The sequence below is a fragment of the Canis lupus genome, chromosome 28 (genome assembly GCF_048164855.1).
Source record: "Canis lupus baileyi chromosome 28, mCanLup2.hap1, whole genome shotgun sequence".
Taxonomy (NCBI): domain Eukaryota; kingdom Metazoa; phylum Chordata; class Mammalia; order Carnivora; family Canidae; genus Canis; species Canis lupus.
Genome location: NC_132865.1, coordinates 36,154,605 through 36,175,174, shown reverse-complemented (window position 1 = coordinate 36,175,174; position 20,570 = coordinate 36,154,605).

Sequence of the window (20,570 nt, the reverse complement as noted above, 5' to 3'; positions counted from 1 at the left end):
AAACTCTTGTTATATCATCTTGGCTTTTCAGTTTACCCAGGGTAATTGGGTTTTAGGGAACACTGGCTTACATTATTCAAGCAAATGGAATTGATCTAAGACAGGCCATGTAATTTTTTTTTCTAATGAGAGTTCAATCTTTTCAGGAGGGAAATCTACTAAAGAAGCTAAATCAAAGATTTAATGACTTCCTGGGGGATGGATGGGAACAGAAGACAAAGGTTCCACAGCAAAGGCCCAATATCCCCAGTGCCCTACATGGGTTTTCCCGTCTGGATGGCCACACTCTTCCCACTGCTAGAGACTCACTGTCTCTCATCCCTCCACATCACCCTGCAGCTGCCCTCCCAGCTCTTCTTATTATGGCAATGGCAATGTAAAGATGTTAAGAAACCTTAGTAGACTCTAGGCCTTCTTCTCAATTAGTAAGCATTTCTGAAAGGGTGATCTGAAAGGGTATTATCACTCTTCCAAAAATGCTCAGCATCATGAAAAGCTGTTTTCTCCTGGCCTGCATAGCAGGATCTGCTCCTGATTCATCATGCCCAACCATCAGTCTTCCCAATGGGCTACTGGGCAGTTAATGTACCTTTTAGCTGAGCTTCCTAGTACAGTTACCCTGAGAGGAGGAAAGTTGCAGCAGGGGATGAGAGGTTTTCTGATATATGTGAGGCAGAGGATTTGGGCACATGTAAAAATCTGAAAAGCTCAAGTACTACACTGAACTCCTGTGTCTTCCTTCCCAGCAGTGCAACTTTCTGTGTTACTGCTCTTGTCTAAGATAAGCAGAGGTTTTTTTTTTTTAATTTTTTTATTTATTTATGATAGTCACAGAGAGAGAGAGAGAGGGGCAGAGACATAGGCAGAGGGAGAAGCAGGCTCCATGCACCGGGAGCCCAACGTGGGATTCGATCCCGGGTCTCCAGGATCGCGCCCTGGGCCAAAGGCAGGCGCCAAACCGCTGCGCCACCCAGGGATCCCAAGCAGAGGTTTTTCAGCAAGAAATCTCATTGGGATGTGGTAAGTGATTTCATCTTTATACCAAAAAACTTTGGTTCTTTCATCCAGATGAGAGAAGAAAGAAATGAATAAGAGAAAAAAAGTGTACTGGGGAGGGGAATAGAAAAGTCAGGAAAGAGAGTTTAGTGATGAAAAAGTGGTAAAAAAAAAAAAAAAGACAAAGAAAAGAACTGATTAGAGGCTTAAAAACCAGGAAAGAAATAACCACAAAAACACTATTAGCCAAAAAATTTCAAATACAAATGGGCCATGAAATAGGAAAACAAACAACTAGGGAGAAACCAAAGAGAAGAAAAATAGATGTATAAAACAAGATTGACATATGTCAACTTGACTACTTATACCAAAATAATTTTTCTAGTGCATTTTAAGAATGATTTACTGAGGGATCCCTGGGTGGCACAGCGGTTTGGCGCCTGCCTTTGGCCCAGGGCGTGATCCTGGAGATCCGGGATCGAATCCCATGTCGGGCTCCCGGTGCATGGAGCCTGCTTCTCCCTCTGCCTGTGTCTCTGCCTCTCTCTCTCTCTGTGTGTGTGTGTGACTATCATAAAAAATAAAAATTAAAAAAAAAAAAGAATGATTTACTGCCTAATAACCATCAAAAATTTCTAATACTACTAAGATAGTAAAATAGGTTTCTTGCTATTAAAAATGGCAGGTGCCTGCTATGCTTTTCATGATCCTTTTCCTTACAGAACCTAGAATTTTATTCTTTTTTAAGATTTTTAAATTTATTTTAGAGATGAGGAGGCACAGAGGGAGAGGGAGAGAGTCTTAAGTAGACTCCATGCTGAGTGCGGAGCCTGACTTGGGTCTCAATCCTATGACCCTGAGATCACAATCTGAGCTGAAACCAAGAGTCAGTTGCTTAACCAACTGCTCCACCCAGGCGCCCCAAATCTAGAATTTTAGAAGTGAAAAGGGACTTGGAGAATATCTCGTGTTTGATCATTTTAGAGAAAAGGAAACCTTAGTCTGAAGAAAGGACTTTTCCAGAGTCGTGTAGTTGGTAATATAGGAAAGCTAGAACTTGATCTTTCCTAAGTTGGGCTCTGAGCTGGTCAGGTGCTTACTGAGGCCTCTTCTTCTAGGCTCCCCAGTTCCTGTCTCCTACCTGTTAAAATTTATTTGACTCATTCTTTCTGAATGAATCTTATGAATTTAAATTGGCATAAACAAACTACTAAATAAGTAACATTCCAACATGTGTATCAATTAGTATTTAAAACTTGCTAAATATTTAATATGGTAACATGTTACAACTTCATAGCTAATATTTATAGAAATTGTACTATGTGCTAAGTATTGTGTTCAATATTTTACATGTATTAACTCACTTACTCCTTAAGTGAGTAACCATATAACATGTCAAGGCTGGAATTATTGACAACTTAGCTAACATTTATAGGGATTTTACAATGTGCCAGGTATTGTGCTATTATGGGTTGAATTATGTCCCCACAAAATTTATATGTTAAAGTTTTAACCCTCAACACTTCAGAATGTGACCTTATTTGGAAATAGGGTCACTGCTGATGTGATTAGTTAATATGAAGTCATTAGGTTAGATCCTAATCCAATATGACTGATGTCTTTACAAAAGGGGAAAATTTGAACACACAGGCATACACAAATATGGGGAAGATGATGTGAAGACACAGGGGGAGGACAACCATCTACATGACAAGGAGAGAGGACTGGAACAAGTCCTTCCCTCTTGGCCCTCAGAAGGAACCAACCCAGCCCACACCTTGACTAGGACTTCTAGTCTCCAGAACTGTGATATAATAGAATAAATTTCTCTTATTTAAACTATCCAGTTTGTGGTATTTTGTTACAGCAGCCCTAGCAAACTAATACACATGATAAGTGTTTTACAAATGTTAACTCATGTAATCCTTATGATCAAACCTACAAGATATGGAAAATGGAGGGGAAAAAAGTTAAGTACCACTAGAAGGAAGCAGCCCACCTAATCCAGAATGGGAACATTCCACAGGATAAATGATATGGCTACTCCAACAAAACAATGTTGTGATGATAAAGAGAGAGAAAGAGAGAATTGTTATTATAGAATACAAGCAGCTTGAGGGGCACGTGGGTGGCTCAGTGGGTTGAGTGACCAACTTCTGGTTTCAGCTCAGGTCATGATCTCAAGGCCGTGGGATCATACCCTGCCTCTGTGCTCTGTGCTCAGTGGGGAGTCTGCTTCTCTCCTTCTCCCTCTCCCTCTGCCCCTCCCTTTGCACATGCACTCATGTTCTCTTTAATAAATGAAATCTTTAAAAAAAAAGGATTTTATTTATTTTTTAGAGAGAGCGAGAGAGCATGAGTGAGGGGGTGGTGGGGTGGCAGAGGAAGAGGGAGAAGCAGTCTCAGCTGAGCAGGGACTTGGAGGCATGGCTTGATCCCAGGATCTGGAGATTATGACCCAAGCCAAAGGCAGATGCTTAATCCACTGAGCCACCCAGGTGCCCCTAAAATAAATAAAATCTTAAAAAAAAAAAAAAGAATACAATCAGCTTAAGATACATAGTAACCACATTCACCATTTGGACCCTCATGGCATTCTGAGTGAATAAACCAACTGTAAAAATACATTTTTGAGACATTCAGGGAAATTGGTATGGACTAGATATTAGGAGACAAAAGATTATTGTTAATTTTGCTAGGTGTGAAATGGCATGGTGGTGATATTAGAAAATGTATACACTGATTAGTCAGAGATGGATGAAAATGGCATGATGCCTGGGATTTGGTGTAAAAGAATTCAGGAAAAAATGTTTGGGATAGGTGATGTACACACGATGATTCATTCTACCATTCCTTCTATCTTTAAAAATATATTTGAGGGATCCCTGGGTGACGCAGCGGTTTGGCGCCTGCCTTTGGCCCAGGGCGCGATCCTGGAGACCCGGGATCGAATCCCACGTCGGGCTCCCGGTGCATGGAGCCTGCTTCTCCCTCTGCCTGTGTCTCTGCCTCTCTCTCTCTCTCTCTCTCTCTCTGTGACTACCATAAATTAAAAAAATAAATAAATAAAAAATAAAAATAAAAATATATTTGAGAGGTGCCTAAATGGCTCAGTCACTTAAGCATCTGACTCTTGATTTAGGTTCAGGTCATGATCTCAGGATCCTGAGATCGAGTCTCGCATGGGGCTCTGTGCTTACCAGGGGTATCTGCTTCAGGACTCAATCTCTCTCCATCTGCCCCTCCTCCACTCATGTGTGCACATGTGCTTGTGCACGTGCTTTCTCTCTCAAACAAATCTTAAAAAAATATGTTTGAAAATGTCCATATTAAAAAGAAAAAGAAAAATATCTATGGGTCCACTATTGCTAAGTGAGGCTAGGAGATGTTTAGTAAGTGCCTTGGAAGAGCAGAGCTGTGACCAGTCAGTCTGGTTACAGTGTAACTCCAAACAAGTATGTAATAACATTAATATTTAATGCAAAAGTGATGATACTTTCCTATTCGTTCTATTCCAATCCTCTGAGATATGCGTCCTTACTTATCTGGGTACATCCTCACTGGATACGTCCCCAGTCATCCCCATTACAGAGGTGGAAGCAAAAGTCAGAGGTGATTTGGGTAAGGTCTCATATTCACTACAGAATTTTGATACCAAGAGTGGAATCCAGATTTTTTGACTTCTAGTGAAATGCAAACACCAGCTCACATGGCTCACTTCACACTTAAAAGGAAGGCTATAGGGCCAGGACTTCTGGATTGGGGCTCCCCAAAGACAAACTCCCTTTGGTCGACTCACTATGGCAGCTGATGTCTAATATGGAAAATGGAGGGAATGACTGCCACCCAGTCCCAGCCTTTGCTGCCAGCCCACCAGGGTGGCACACACCCTACAGAGTGCTAACCTCTCCTATGTAAGCAAGTGTCACTTATCAGTTGGCGTGAAGAGAAAAATGTGGTTGAGGGGCCCTTACAAAAGGCAATTTTGAAGGCAAAATGGGTCATCGGGAGGTTCTTACAATGTCATCAGATTTACACTCATAAAATTTCAACAGCTTGAGATAAAAGTCAGGGCATAGGTTGGATGTATTCAGGCCATTCCTGGGAGGTGGCTTTACATTCTTGACCTTTCTCTTGGCAGTTGAGTTGTGGATGGTACACTTTTAGCCCTAACTTCTCAGAAGCAGCCTGCATTATCCATTAGGGCCTGTCCATCCAGTTCAAGTTCACTGTGATAAATCTCATAGCCTCCAAGGGTGCTCACAAAGGTGGGTGTGGTGTGCTGATAGCATGCATGATTAAGTGCTTTCCTGTGTCAAATATAGCTGTAATATACTACAAACAGGCAGTCGAGTTTTATACAAACTGATCTGGCTGCTATCAGCTGCTCTGACATTTTATACTAATACTTAAAATAAATCTAGAAACAGGAAAGAAAGTACAGAATTATTGTTTTAAGCAGCCTGTGTGAGCTTATCTTCAAAGTGGCAGAGGTTCTATTGTATTTAGAGAAACGGCTCACTCCACTGGCATAAAGGTTAGTAGCAAGACTGGCACCACCACTGAGAACCAGTTTCCCACGTGACTGCTGGCTTCCCCGCACAGTGCTTGCCCCTAGCCAAGGGCTCTGTCCATTTTTCGTTTTCTTCTTGCACACCTGAAGACCTTACAGTGCACCTGAGAACACCAGATACCTTTTAGAAGTAATTTAGAATTTCTCCTTAAAACAAACTAAGCCATCATGATGTTAAGGGTCATACTTAAAGTCTGAAAACATTTCCCCTTTTAAAATATTGATCTTGACCTCCATGTGTGGTGTCTTTGCATGTGTATATCTCACAGCTGAAAACAAACAGAAACTTGTGCTATTCTGGATTTTCTTTTTGGAATGAAAATCTGAGGGACAAGTGCCCCATGATATAGAAACCTAGTTGTTTTGTTTTTTTTTTTTTTTTTTTTTTTTTTTATGATAGTCACATACAGAGAGAGAGAGAGGCAGAGACACAGGCAGAGGGAGAAGCAGGCTCCATGCACCGGGAGCCCGACGTGGGATTCGATCCCGGGTCTCCAGGATCGCGCCCTGGGCCAAAGGCAGGCGCTAAACCGCTGCGCCACCCAGGGATCCCTTTTTTTTTTTTCTAAACATTTTATTTATTTATTTGGGAGAGAGGGAGAGAGTGAGCAGGGGGAGGAGCAGAGAGAGAGGGACAAGCAGACTCCATTTTGAGCACAGAGCCCGATGTGAGACCCTATCCCATGACCCTGAGACCTGAGCCTAAGAGTTAAATGCCCAACTGATTGAGCCACCCAGGGGTTCCCAGAAACACTTCTGTAGTTCTCTTTTTTTAAAAGATTTTATTTATTTATTCATTTGACACACAGAGAGAGGCAGAGAGGTAGGCAGAGGGAGAAGCAGGCTCCCTGTGGGGAACCCAATGGGGAACTTGATCCCTGGACTCAGGATCACGCCCTTAACCAAAGGCAGATGCTCAACTGCTGATCCACCCAGGTATCTCACTTCTGTAGTTTTTGGCAGAGAATATAGAAATCATGTTCCTCATCTAGTAATTCTCAACTCTGGCAATGTATTAGAATCAGTTGAGGAGCTTTTAAAGCTATTGATGCCAAGGACCCATTTACCAGAGTCCAATTTAACAGTTTTGGAAATTTCTCAGGGCATTGATGTGTCTATAAATCTCTATAGGTGATTCCAATGGGCAGCCGGGTGGAAAAACCATTTATTTATTACAATGACTCATTAGACCGAAGTGGCATTTGAGGTCTAGAAAAGAGGGGCTGTGGGGGTCTCATAGAAAGTGAAGGGAAAGAAAGAAGAAAGAAAAGAAGAAAGAAAGAAAGAAAGAAAGAAAGAAAGAAAGAAAGAAAGAAAGAAAGAAAGAAAGAAAGAAAGAAAGAAAAAGAAAGAAAGAAAGAAAAAGAAAGAAAGAAAGAAAAAGAAAGAAAGAAAGAAAGAAAGAAAGAAAGAAAGAAAGAAAGAAAGAAAGAAAGAAAAAGAAAGAAAGAAAGAGAAGAGTACTGCCCATTGGCAGCCAATGGGAAATTCAAGGGAGAGTCAATACTTAGAGGGCTAGCAAGTCATCATTTTGTAAGGATATGAGGGGAAAGTTTGGTGGAGAAGGGCCCGCCCTCATGGAAAATGGCCTTTGTCTTTCAATTCTGGCTGGCTGTGATTCCAGGCCATGTTCTCCAATACAAAGTAAAATTGGAAATGAGACACTTTGGAGAGCCTGGAGGTCATTCCATTCTTGAACTCTGTGTCCTCTATGGATTTTTTGCACAGCTTAAATGCTTACACTCAATGTCCTGCCCCCCCATCATGTTTTTTTTTTTTTTTTAAGATTTTATTTATCTATTCATGAGAGATACAAAGAGAGGCAGAGACATAGGCAGAGGGAGAAGCAGGCTCCCTGAGGGGTACCTGACATGGGACTCTATCCCAGGACCCCAGGATCACAGCCTGAGCCAAAGGCAGATACTCAACCACTGAGCCACCCAGGTGTCCCCCTGCCCCCATGTATTAAAAGGGTGCTCAGGCCTCCAGATCTGAGGTGCTATTGGGGGTGCTATTGGGGGTGAGAAGAGTAGAGACAGGCAGAGGTTGTTAACACATCTCCAAGAACCGACCACTCACAACGATCACTCCTCAAAGGTAGGAGCCCAGATTGACTCTGATGTCCCCATTCTACTTGTACAATAAATACAGATTCTGTGGATTAAAACAGCTTGAGACTGATCACTGCCTTCAACCATCTAATTATATTCCATACTCCTCCTTCCCCCACAAGCATCTTTGACATTATCTTCTTATAATTTTTTTAAAAAGATTATTATTTTATTTTTTTTCATGAGAGACACAGAGAGAGGGAGAGAGAGGCAGAAACACAGGCAGAGGGAGAAGCAGACTCCATGCAGGGAGCCCGACGTGGGACTCAATCCTGGGTCTCCGGGATCAGGCCCTGGGCTGAAGGCGACACCAAACAGCTGAGTCACCGGGCTGCCCCTATCTTCTTATAATTTGTGCAAGAACTTATAGATTTTACTTTGGAGGAATACAAAGGAAATTTAAACAGAAACCCAAGTTCACATCAATAAAGGAGAATTTAAGTCAGTTCCAGCCCCAATCTCGTATAACACACTGATTGCTATATGCAATCCCTGGTGTTCACAGAGGAGACACCATTCAAACTGCTGTGAATTTCAGATACCACGAATAATAGCAAAGAACATGAGGCCTGGATTCATTCCAATCCTAGTTCCACTATTTACAAGTGTGTGACCCTGAGCTCATTCCCAACCTCTCTGTGCTCCAATTTCCTCATTTCAAATACGGATATGATAATATCCAGAGGTTGGTATGAGGAATAGCCCAGGGACTCCTTTTTTTTTTTTTAATTTTTATTTTATGATAGTCAGAGAGAGAGAGAGAGAGAGAGAGAGGAGAGGCAGAGACACAGGCAGAGGGAGAAGCAGGCTCCATGCACCGGGAGCCCGACGCGGGATTCGATCCCAGGTCTCCAGGATCACGCCCTGGGCCAAAGGCAGGCGCCAAACCGCTGCGCCACCCAGGGATCCCAACCCAGGGACTCCTTGTGAAGAACTTACCTGGCACTTGGTAATACATTTTAATTTAATAAATACAACTTTAAAAAAGTGATTAGGATTTAGTTTTTTTTCTTTTACTTTTTAAAGATTTATTTGAGAGAGAGAGAGAGAGAGAGGTAGGGAGCACACAAGAAGGCTTGGGTAGTGGCAGAGGGAGAGGGAGAGTCACTTTAGTAGAGACTCTGTGCTGAGCAAGGAGCCTGACTTCAGGCTTAATTCCATGATTCTGAGATCACAAGCAGAGTGGAAACTGAGACTCCGATGCTTAACTAACTGCGCCACCAAGGGGCCCCAGATTTTAGTTTTTTTCTGACAGCCTTCTTGGCATTAATAGCACCACTCTCTTTAAATAGGTTAGACTAAACAGTTCTCATAAGTTAAAGATGGCACAAGAAAAAAAGGCACCCTGTTTAAGTTTAGGTCCCTGTGTAACTACAGAGTATTTGTGTTTGACTGATACAACCCTCAGAACGTGCATTTTAGACCTAGAAGTGACATCACAGGTCCCATACCCTCATTAAAAGATAAATTTCAGGGGTGTCCTTGTGGCTCAGTGGGCTAAGTGTCTGCCTTTGGCTCAGGTCAGGATCTCACGGTTCTGGGATTGAGCCCTGAGGTGGAGTCCCTGCTGGTCAGGGAGTCTGCTTCTCCCTCTCCCTCTGCAACCCCCTGCCCCCAGCTTATGCTCTCTCTTTCTCTCTCTCAAATTAAAAAAAAAAAAAAAAGTAAACTTCAAGTTACATTGCTAACTCACTCAGATTCAGAGTTGGCTTAGCAGCAGAGCTGTGAGGAGGTTTTCAGGTTTTCACAGGACACCAACCTTCCAAACTGCACCAGGCATGACTGCTCTGATCCTATCAGAGCAGGGTTTAATTTATCCCATCTTGCCATTTCCGTCTTACAGTACTTAAATTAACCTGATGTCAGAAACATGTATTACTTCTGAAAGGACAAGTTTGTGACAAAAATACAGGAGAGCGGTTTCATCAGGACACCTTTGCAGTTGTGTATCTTAACAGCTGCCTCCCTAAACTTGTGAACTTGTGTGTAACTTGCAGAGGCAAAGTATGAGGACTGAAACTGTAAGGAGAGGAATCAATGTGTTAAGGATGAAGGAATTGCACAGTTATTTCCAAAGAATGGACTTTCAAGTTTATAACGTTTAACCAGACAGATATCCTAAATTCTTACTTGAAAAGGGAGAGTGAGCTTTTTTACCTTGTAGATTTACGTATGGTGGATAGCACTGTCTCTACTGAGAGAGTAAGAGAGTTTGAAGTGAAATCAGTACTGAGAGTATCAAAACTACATGGAAAAATATTTCCACAAAAAAAGGAATTCACCAAAAGGAAGAATTGGGTAACTTTAAGATATTTAATGTTATTTCCTCCTCTGCCTCTCATCCCGAGCTCTTCTTTTAATCAACTGACAAATAAGAAGTGCTGGATGATGACTAAGCATATAATCAAACTGGGCTACTTATCTATCTGTTTTTTTTTTTTTTTTTTAACACGATCTCACACCAGGGTTGGCTTTAATGCCACTTGTCTATAATCACATCATCACACACTGACAGCTTCCTAGTATGTGAAATATTTGGGTCTAGCAACCACGAGCCTCATGTATAATCCAGACCTCACCTGTGAGGTGAAAATAGCTCAAGTGATCACACTAAACAAACTAGGGTACCTCCTCAGCCTGAATTTCACCAAATGCCTTTGAGATGAATCAGTCACAGGTTCCACAAGCAGAAGGGAGGGGCATGGGTGGTGCACAGATGACATTGTTCAGAGATAGACGTTGATTAGATGGCCCCTAGCACTGGAGGTCAATCTGTCCAGGTTTAGAGGATTGCTCTGCTGGGCCACCACCTGTAGAGCCAGGACAATGCTTAATAAAGCTTAGACCTGCAGCCTTAAACTGGACAGAACCTAACAGATAACCTTTGGGAAGATCCTTAACCTGAGTCCCTCTGTACCTGCAAGGAAGTCACTGTAAGATTAGAAAATGTAATTACATCTGATAAAGTGATTGCCAAGACATTGTTTGAAGAGGGGGCTTTATCAGCCCTATTGTGTGAAGGTTAATGGAGACCTGGATCTCCGGCCACTGGTCTCTCACCTACAATAGAAAGAAATCTGATTATATTAGAAGGTTGAGAAAGTAGTTCAACAGTCCTTAGAGTTCTAGCACTTTATAGTTTACTCCAGTTGATATAAGCTAGCCATGGAATTGCACAAATCTGAACCCACATTACGGTGAGATCAGTCTGCAGATGTGAGACCCTATAGACTGGCTATAGGTTCACGGGTGCCCCTCTGTGCTTCTCCCTGAGCATTTGCTTGCAGAGCCCTGACTTCACTATGTTACAGTTCTGTTTCTCTGACTATCTCTCCCATGGAGATGGAAAGACCCTTGAAAGACAGGCACTCACTTATTTTGTATTCCCAAGAGCCTAGCACAGATTTTACGAGTCAGTCCCATATGATTGCTGACCTGAATCAAACTTGCTCAGAGAAATCTTGGGTTTTCCCATTGGTGAATATTGGAGAGGTGGACAAGGGTTGAGTGGACCAGAAGAATCCATGAGGCCTTCTCCCTCCCCTCACTCACTGCCCCTGTGGATGGGTTGACTATTTACTAAGGTCTTGGGGGAGGAGGAAAAGGTGGGTGGGGGCAGAAGGAGAAGAGAAAATCCCCTAGTGAAAGAATATTGTTTGCTCCATTTTTGAACTGCACGGAATCACCTAATCCAAACTCCTCATTTCATAGATGGGGAAACAGAGTTTGAACGAGTCATATGGAAGGATTATAACTTATTATTTTTTGCTATATTGTGATGGAGTTTCCATGTGACATTCAGTCACCCATACCATCTAAGTATTTACTGAGGTTGCTGAAGGGAATGCAGTGTTTACCTAGATAGCAAACATATTTCTATTTGTTTACAATCAGAGAGGAAAAAGGATAGGACTTTAATGAATCAGGGGATTGGCTATAAAATAAGTGGGACCCAAAGAATCTTAAAAATATATGATGTGTTAGATGCATAAAAAAAGAGACAGTTTAAGTTAAGAAGATCATAATACGATTTAGAAAATGCCACCCAAATCTTGTTCATCCAAATTATGTTTGATCAGAAATAGTTTTCACAAAGATGGCACTGAAAGTGAAGAAGGAAGCCCCTATCCCTCCCAAAGCTAAAGCTAAAGCAAAGGGTTTGAAGGCCAAGAAGGCGGTGCTGAAAGATGTCCACAATCACAGAGAAAAGAACATCCACACATCACCTACCTTCTGACAGCCCAAGATACTGCATCTCTGAAACCAGCCCAAATATCCTTGAAAGAACGCCCTCAGGAGAAACAAACTTGACCACAGTGCCATCACCAAGTTCCCCCTTACCACTGAGTCAGCCACAAAGAAAATAGAAGACAATGACACACTTGTGTTCACTGTGGATGTCAAGGCCAACAAGCACCAGATCAAACAGTGTGAAAAAGCTCTATGACATTGGGGTGGCCAAAGTCAACATCTCAATTGGGGCCGATGGAAAGAAGAAGGCATATGTTTGACTGGCTCTTGAATATGATGCTTTGGATGTTGCCAACAAAATTGGGATCATCTAACTGAGTCCAGTCAGATAAATCTAAATATATATTTTTTCACAAAAAAAAAAAAAAAAGATTTGATCAAATGGTCCTAATAAGAGAAATATGTACTATGGTTTGTACTTTACTTCCCTTTGCCTATTTCCACCTTTTCCACAGTGCTGAGTCCTAATGGGCCCCCACTAGACCGGAGTAGGTATCAGTAGGTCTCCCATCACCCCAGTTCCCCCCAGAGGAAAGGAAGAAATATAACTTCAGCAAATGTGTAAAGCCATTCTCAACTCTCAACTAGTCAGTGTATAAAATGAGAGGTTGTTATGAAGACGTCTACCTGTTACTAATAGATCCCAGAAGTGTGCCGTGAGTGTAAGCTCAAGGACCATCCTTCCCTAAATGTTCATTATCAACACAAAATACAAATAACTTACTTTTATATAGCACTTTCACCTGCACTAGTTCTCTTTGCTCCTCAACAATATCCTAGTGAGGATGATAGGACTGCTACACCCTCATTTTATAGGTAGAGGAAGGTGTACAACAGAGAGGTTGAGCAGTCAGCCCATGGTCACCCAAGAAAGGGGAGTGTTAGGACTGGGATGCTTTTCTTCCAATTACACTTCACAGATTCCCTTACCAGGTATAGAAATATATTTCTGCAATTCATCCCTTTTCAAAGGAATCAGCCCAGGAGACTCAAGACCAGCCTCTTCTTTCTGTGGAGCCCCAAGTCCAGCAGGCATTCTTATTTAGGGTCTTATACCAAGGTCAGTCTGTACCAAGATCCTCTGACTCGAATAGGGAGGAAAGAACAAAGGGCATGACCACAGAACATGTTGGCAATGACATTTCCCTTCTTTGAAATATTCGGGTTTTCGTTTCTTTGCTTCTCTGTGGAAACCATGAATAAGCAAGGTAAAAAAAAAAAAAAAAAAAAAAAAAAAAACCTCCTTTCCATAAAAAGGCAGCATCCTTCTCAAACTAGGAGGTGGGATATGAAGTGGATGATTTCCAGGCAACTTTCCATGATCCCAGTGCCTTATTAACCATTCCCAGGTGGCTGGTTCTCCAGACCTTTTACAGTTGGTGGCAATACAAAGATGTCATGTGACCCAGAAATTTGTGTGCAATGAGAACACTTGGTAGCCAGCCATACAGTTGTTTTAGTCCTGGGATTTTAAAATCCACCTAACATTAACACGCATTCCAGGTTTATTTAAAGCAAAACAATTTCTTGCAACTGAAGTTGGTCTTTAAATTTCTTTTAAAATGAAAATATCAAAGTATCCACTGATTTGCATAAAACCCATAAGAGCGTCTTCCAACTGTGTGAAGCATTCTTAATAATTCCATAGGAGGCTTTGCAGATAAGCAGTAAACCCTAAGCTGGCAATTCCAGGCATATTTTTTCCCATGTCATCTCTCTGGAAATACGTGCCATAGTCTTTACACTTAATAAAAATCAGAGCAAAGTCAAAAGACTTTTAGCGTCCTTAAATCAGATCAAGGAACCTGTAAACCATCCTTACTTACACGGCCAGCAGGGTGGCAGCCCAGGCAGTGAGAGCAGAACCATCCTCAGGGGTATAGTCCTGGAGACTGAAAATGAAGGGAAAACTGGGATTTAACCAGTTTGTCTTTGCATTTGCCACAATGGGACATTGTTAGGCCTGGGCTCCATGAAACAATAGCCCTCGATAGGATATAATACCCCTTTAGGACAGGTTTGCATCCTACCTCTTCAAACCTGCTGAGCTCCTTTTCAATTTGCTCTTGCTGCACACAATGTATGCGTAACAGATTATTTGTCCTCTCTTCCTGTTCTCCCTCCCCCATGTCTTTCCTTCTGTGCTAGACTCCCAGTAAGTCCAGGATGGTTCTTGTCCCTTGACATGCTGGGTGATTTTTCATGAGACTCCACTGCTGAAACACACAGTATTGGTTTCCCTGGTCATTTAAATTTGATACGTGCCTTGCATGAGTGGATTATAAGGGCTGGTCTGTCTAAATGTGCTTATACCCCAACTTCTCCAAGTGGGAAATCAGCCCTAGATCAAATTCTTGGCTGCATTAGATGAAGAATCTACCATTTGTTAACAAGGGGCCATTCTCATTTTTAAGGGGGAATGCCTTATAAATATAAAACATCAAAACCTTCATAATTTTTCTACAGAATATAATCTACGAAGAGAAAAATGAAAAGGAATAATACTGTGCTCCTAAAGAGGCTTGTTGTAGAATAAACTTGAATGTAAGGTTCCTATCCAATGCTATAAAACTTTTTATGAGGTGGTCAGTTCTAGAGCTACTTTATAGTATGATGTGAGAACTTTGCTGGTGAATGCATAATGTCGCATACAAGAGTGAAGCACAGAGATTATTGTGCTCCCCATGACAGAGACTAGGGGAAAACATACCTGCATGTGGACAAAGATTGCAAGGTAATAGCTAAAAACAAAAGTAGTTATAGTTGAGATGCCTGGGTGGCTCAAAGGTTAGGCGGTTAGGCGTCTGCCTTTGGCTCAGGGCGTGATCCCAGTCCCGGGATCGAGTTCCACATAGGGCTCCCTGTGAGGAGCCTGCTTCTCCCTCTGCCTGTGTCTCTCCCTCTCTCTCTATGTCTCTCATGAATAAATAAATTAAATAAATAAAATCTTAAAAAAACACACACAAAAGTAGTTGTAGTAAGGGGAAATTCTGACCCTTTTTTAAAATTAAGTTTTTATTTAAATTTCAATCAGTTAACATATAGTGTTATATTAGTCTCTGGTGTACAATATAGTGATTCTACACTTCCATACATCACCGTGGAGCTCACAAGTGCCCTCCTTAATCCCCATCGTCAATGTCACCCATCCCCCGCCCTGCCTCCTCCCCTCTGATGACCACTGGTTTGTTCTCTAGTTAAGAGTCTCTTTCTTGGTTTGTCTCTCTGTCTTCTTTTTTCCCCCTTCGCCTATTTGTTTCTTAAAGAGCATTATGACTCTTTAAAATCTTTACTTTTAGGGATCTCTGGGTGGCGCAGCGGTTTGGCGCCTGCCTTTGGTCCAGTGCGCGATCCTGGAGACCCAGAATCGAATCCCACATCAGGCTCCCGGTGCATGGAGCCTGCTTCTCCCTCTGCCTGTGTCTCTGCCTCTCTCTCTCTCTCTCTGTGACTATCATAAATAAAAAATAAATAAATAAATAAAATCTTTACTTTTAACCTTTTAAATCATTTTATTAAGAAAAATGTTCCATGAGACTAGGGTAATTCCTGTAGGCATGACAATTTGTTCTTTGGATCTGGAGTATGATTCACTATACAGGCATCCTTTGCCTTGTTATTGCAAGTTGACTTCGAAGTGATCACCAAGGACTTCTGGAAAGCACAGTAAGGGGCCCTGGAACTTGGATTACTTTTTATTTTCCTGTGAAGTTGTTATAAAGGGGAAAAGAGAAAATTAACAAGAGTCAGTCCATTATCACCCATCCAGTGAGTATTAGATACTCATTTTAGAGAGAAAGGGTCAGATGTTAATGAAATTACTCAAGGTCACTTGGTGAGGAAATAAATAGGCTAAGTGTTTGAGCTCTAGTCTAGGCTCCAGAGGCCGTATTCTTCCCTTTATATCACCATGCTGCCCAAAATATGTTTGCTAAGAGCACACCTTCCTATTTCCCAAATGGAACACAACTCCATTAGACCAGGGAGGAATATTTCACCTCTAGGGCAGTGCCAGGATGGGTAATAATCAAGGGTGCTTCTAGGGTTTCTTTTCATATATTTGCATATATTTCATATGTTCTTATTTGATCTCCACAACATAACTACAGCCATTTTCAGTGGGAACCGAAGCAGAGAGAAGTTAGCCACTTGTGCTGGATTATACAGCTTGGAAGGAGCAGAGCCAAGATTTGAATGTCTGGCCCCAGAATACCATAGATGCTAAAAAAGATACCTGCAAAATACATTTTCTGCTATTCTTGGCTCTAAGTCAAACCAGAAGAGAAAGATATAACCAAGAAACATGAAGACCAAAAAAGAAAAGAAAAAAAAAAGTCTTTAGTTTTTTTTAACTTTAGCTCACCAAAGAAGGTGTTAAAGGGTGGATTCTTGGAGGGAAGTGCCTGACTTATCAGGGAGATAAGCTAATTGTGGCTTTCCTTGTGATTGAAGCTTACCTACCCCCAGGTCTCCCAGTAACTACTAGAAATGCAAGGTTGCCCCTCCCCCACCATTTCCCTGGGAAAAACCAATTCCCTTATTTCTATCCTCATATAGATCTTACATCTTTAATGCTGTTTTACTTTTAAATGAAAAGAACTGGTGTCTGTGATGGAGGATGGCATGCCTTTTGCCTGAAACCCACAGTTGGAATAGATTTTTTTAAACAGATTTTATATATGAGCCAGTATATAGAATACACACACACACACACACACACACACACAAACACACTCAACTGAAACAAAGTTTCGTGGAACATAATTTAATCTTATCCACCCCAGTATGTGTTTGATTAAAATAATTCTGATTACAACTCTAAATTGACTGCAGGACCACAGATTGGAAAACTCTGGGTAGGAACCCTAACTTCAACTTCTTCCAGAGAGTTTTGGAACTGTGCCCTCAAACATGCATCTCTAGAATATCCCTCTGCACTTGCATATCTCTTGGCTATTTATCCAGTTGATCAAGGTGGATTCAACTCTGAGATGTTCTACAGTAACTCATATCTTCACAATTAGACTTGAAAACTTGGAAAGGCTGACTGAGAAACTTCAGGGCAGAAGATAACTTCCTTTTTTCGTTTCTCTTTTCTCTCCATCAAATACTCCGTGAATAACAGCTGGCCTTTAAGCTTGTTAAATATAGGGTGTGAGGATCCTGGTGAAACTTTCTGCTGTTCATCGGCACAAACCTGATGTTCTGGGAAATGAGGGAGAAAGGAGAACATGTGAAAACAGAACATGTGAAAACATGAGCCCGCACTTGATAGAGCTGCACACTCACTTACCCTCCTGCAAGGAAGGAAGCTGGAAGCATTCTCCTTGTGTGGAAATGGAAAGCCTTCACTACATTAACTAATGTTTTATTTAATTCTTTTTTAAGATTTATTTATTTATTTATTTATTTATTTATTTATTTATTTATTTATTTATATTTATGATAGACGGAGAGAGGGGATGGGTGGGCAGAGACACAGGCAGAGGGAGAAGCAGGCTCCATGCGGGGAGCCGGACGCGGTACTCGATCCCGGATCTCCAGAGGCGCCAAACCGCTGTGCCACCCAGGGATCCCCTTAACTAGTGCTTTAACATCCTACAAGGGTACTTACTGGTGGTTGTTTCTCATTTGCCTCTCACTAGAGGAATACACGAACTATTTGTTAAGTAAAAAGTTGATTTGCTGACTATGCAGATAGGAGTGCAAATACTGAATGATTAACACTGGTTAGCAATATGGAAGACTTCTCTGCCCAAGCCATAAGCATGAGAATTTCAGAGCTGCGAGGTCCTCAAGATCACCTGGTCTCAGATGTGTGGTAGATATGAGGAAGCCCAACTTCAGGGAGTAAGCGCTCCAAGATCCTGTAGTGGGAAAATTGGGGGTTCTTTCCCCTTACCAAGGTTGTCTATACTCCCTAGATTTTCTTCCTCTCCTGATTCTGCACTTTATCCCCCTAAAAGAGCAACATTGTCACACGATGAGGCCCAGCTTCTGTTTAGAATATATGGTTGTGTTGTTCTAGCTATTTTTGAGAAAGGAAGGAAAGAAGAGGTGTGAAATTTGAGTAAGAGACACATACTTGTAACAGTATGAAGTTAACAATAGACACAATGTAATGTGAAGCTTTCCAACCTCCTGCCTTCCAGGCAGAATCAATCATTTTTACTTCTGTGTTCTTACCCGCAGAATTTCCAACTCCAGTCCACTGTTTGATTTTAAAGTGAAAAAAAATAAAATAAAATAAAGTGAGACCCGTAGAATGCATACCTACAGGGCAAGAAACAGAGTATTTGAAATAGAATTTTTGGACCCCCCCAGAGGGGTCTTTGTAGATATCTCAAGTGTATCTGGAGAAGGTAACCTGAAAAAGAACCAGATGGGTAAAGCACGCGTCAGTGGCCTATAGCACCATAGCACCATGGCCAGATACGAGAAGACAGTTGGGTTTTCTGAACCAGTGTTTCTGCTCATAGCCTCAAGCTCCATTTTTTTTTTTTTAAGATTTTATTTATTTATTCATGAGAGACACAGAGAGAGAGGCAGAGACACAGGCAGAAGGAAAAGCAGGCTCCATGCAGGAAGCCTGATGTGGGACTTGATCCTGGAACCCTGAGATCATACCCTGAGCCAAAGGCAGATGCTCAACCGCTGAGCCATCCAGGTGTCCCACCTCAAGCTCCATTTTGTGCAGCACAGAGTAATCCTCCACTCTGCCACTAGATTAACACATTGGCAGGGGCTTCCTTTAATTCTTTTTTTTTTAAAGAAATTGATGATTGTAAAAATGTTCATGAAAATGCAATGATCTATAATCGTCAAAATAATCTTAAAAACATATAAACCTAGAGTAATTAAAACAGTATGACATGAGTATAAATATAACAAATAGATCAATAGAAAAGAATAAAAACTTCTAAAATCTTCGCTCATCAAATGACACTGCTAAGAAATTGGAAAAAGAAGCTTCAATCTGAGAAAAATGTTTGCAGGAAAATATTTGCGGGGAAAGTATTTGTAGGACTTGACTTAGAATATGTAATATTGGGATCCCTGGGTGGCGCAGCGGTTTGGCGCCTGCCTTTGGCCCAGGGCGCGGTCCTGGATATCGGGGATCGAATCCCACGTCAGGCTCCCAGTGCATGGAGCCTGCTTCTCCCTCTGCCTGTGTCTCTGCCTCTCTCTCTCTCTCTCACTGTGTGCCTATCATAAATAAATAAAAGTTTAAAAAAAAAAAAAAAGAATATGTAATATTGTAGATCAACAATACGGAGAATGACCCAACTGAAAAATGGGCAAAAGACTTGAACAAATATGTCACAATACATCTCTCTCTCTCTATTTTATTGCATGTAAAATAAAAGTAAATTGGGTCCTTGAGATGAATAGAGATTTTCATTTTTTAAAAAATATTTTATTTAGTTAATCATGAGAAGATATACAGAGAGAGGCAGAGACATAGGCAGAGGGAGAAGCAGGCTCCCTGCAGGGAGCCTGAATCAGGACTTGATCTCAGGACCCTGGGATCATGACCTGAGCCAAAGGCAAATGCTCAACCACTGGGCCCCCCAGATGCCTTGAGATTTTCATATTCAGAAGAGAGGAAGAGAATTCTAGGTGGAAGGGACTATTGGACAAAGATTAATAAATGTGATTGACTCTTTTTCCCCGGGTCATGATGAGAATTTTTGTGTTGTTTTATTGCATGACTTACAGAATTGAAAAGAAGGGGGAAAAGGAGGGTAAAGTTGGAGCAGGCGATCAGATCATGAAGAATCTTTGAGTAGGCCAGGAAGTGGATACTTCTTTACTAGTAAGCAGAAGAGTAATATGATCATAAAGTCTGGAAGATTTGTGGGGTAGGGTGAATGACCTGAAGCAGAGGTTGGCATGCTTCTTCCATAAAGGACCAGACAGTAAATATTTTAGGCTTTGGGGGTTCAAGTACTCTCTCTTGTATCTACTCCATTCTGCCTAGTAGTGTGAAAGTAGCCATTGGCAATATGTAAGGAGATGAGTGGCTGGCTGTTCTGGTACAACTTCGTTTATGGATACTGAAATTTTGACCTCATAGGATTTTCATGCATCATAAAATATTATTTTTTTCAACTATTAGAAAATATAAGGACCTTCCTTAGCTTGTGGGTCATCATTGTCACTGTTACCACATTAGAAAAGGTTTCTTTGAGAATTCAACCACAAGCCAGAAACTAGCCACCTAATCACCCAGGTAGTGATAATGCATGGTCTCCCTTTCATAAATAAGGTACTGATGGCCAGAGAGGTGGAGCAACTGCCCCCAGCACAGTGTTGGTGACAGAGCTGAACTTGGACCCACACACCTGTTTACAGTTAGTGCTCTTGTCCAGTGGGCCATCAGGCCTCCTGTAATGCTGATGAAAGGCACAATTGATCATGAATATGTTTAATGTCATGGATCTATATGAACCTAGTCACATAAATTTGGAAATAAAAAGTTAAAATAAATAAGAATATGAAGAAAATGGACAAAGCCCTAATTATTGTGAGAGATCAACATATTTTTTTTTTCTTTCCTTCTTTTGTTCTTTCTTCTTTCTTTCTTTCTTTCTTTCTTTCTTTCTTTCTTTCTTTCTTTCTTTCTTTCTTTTATTTAG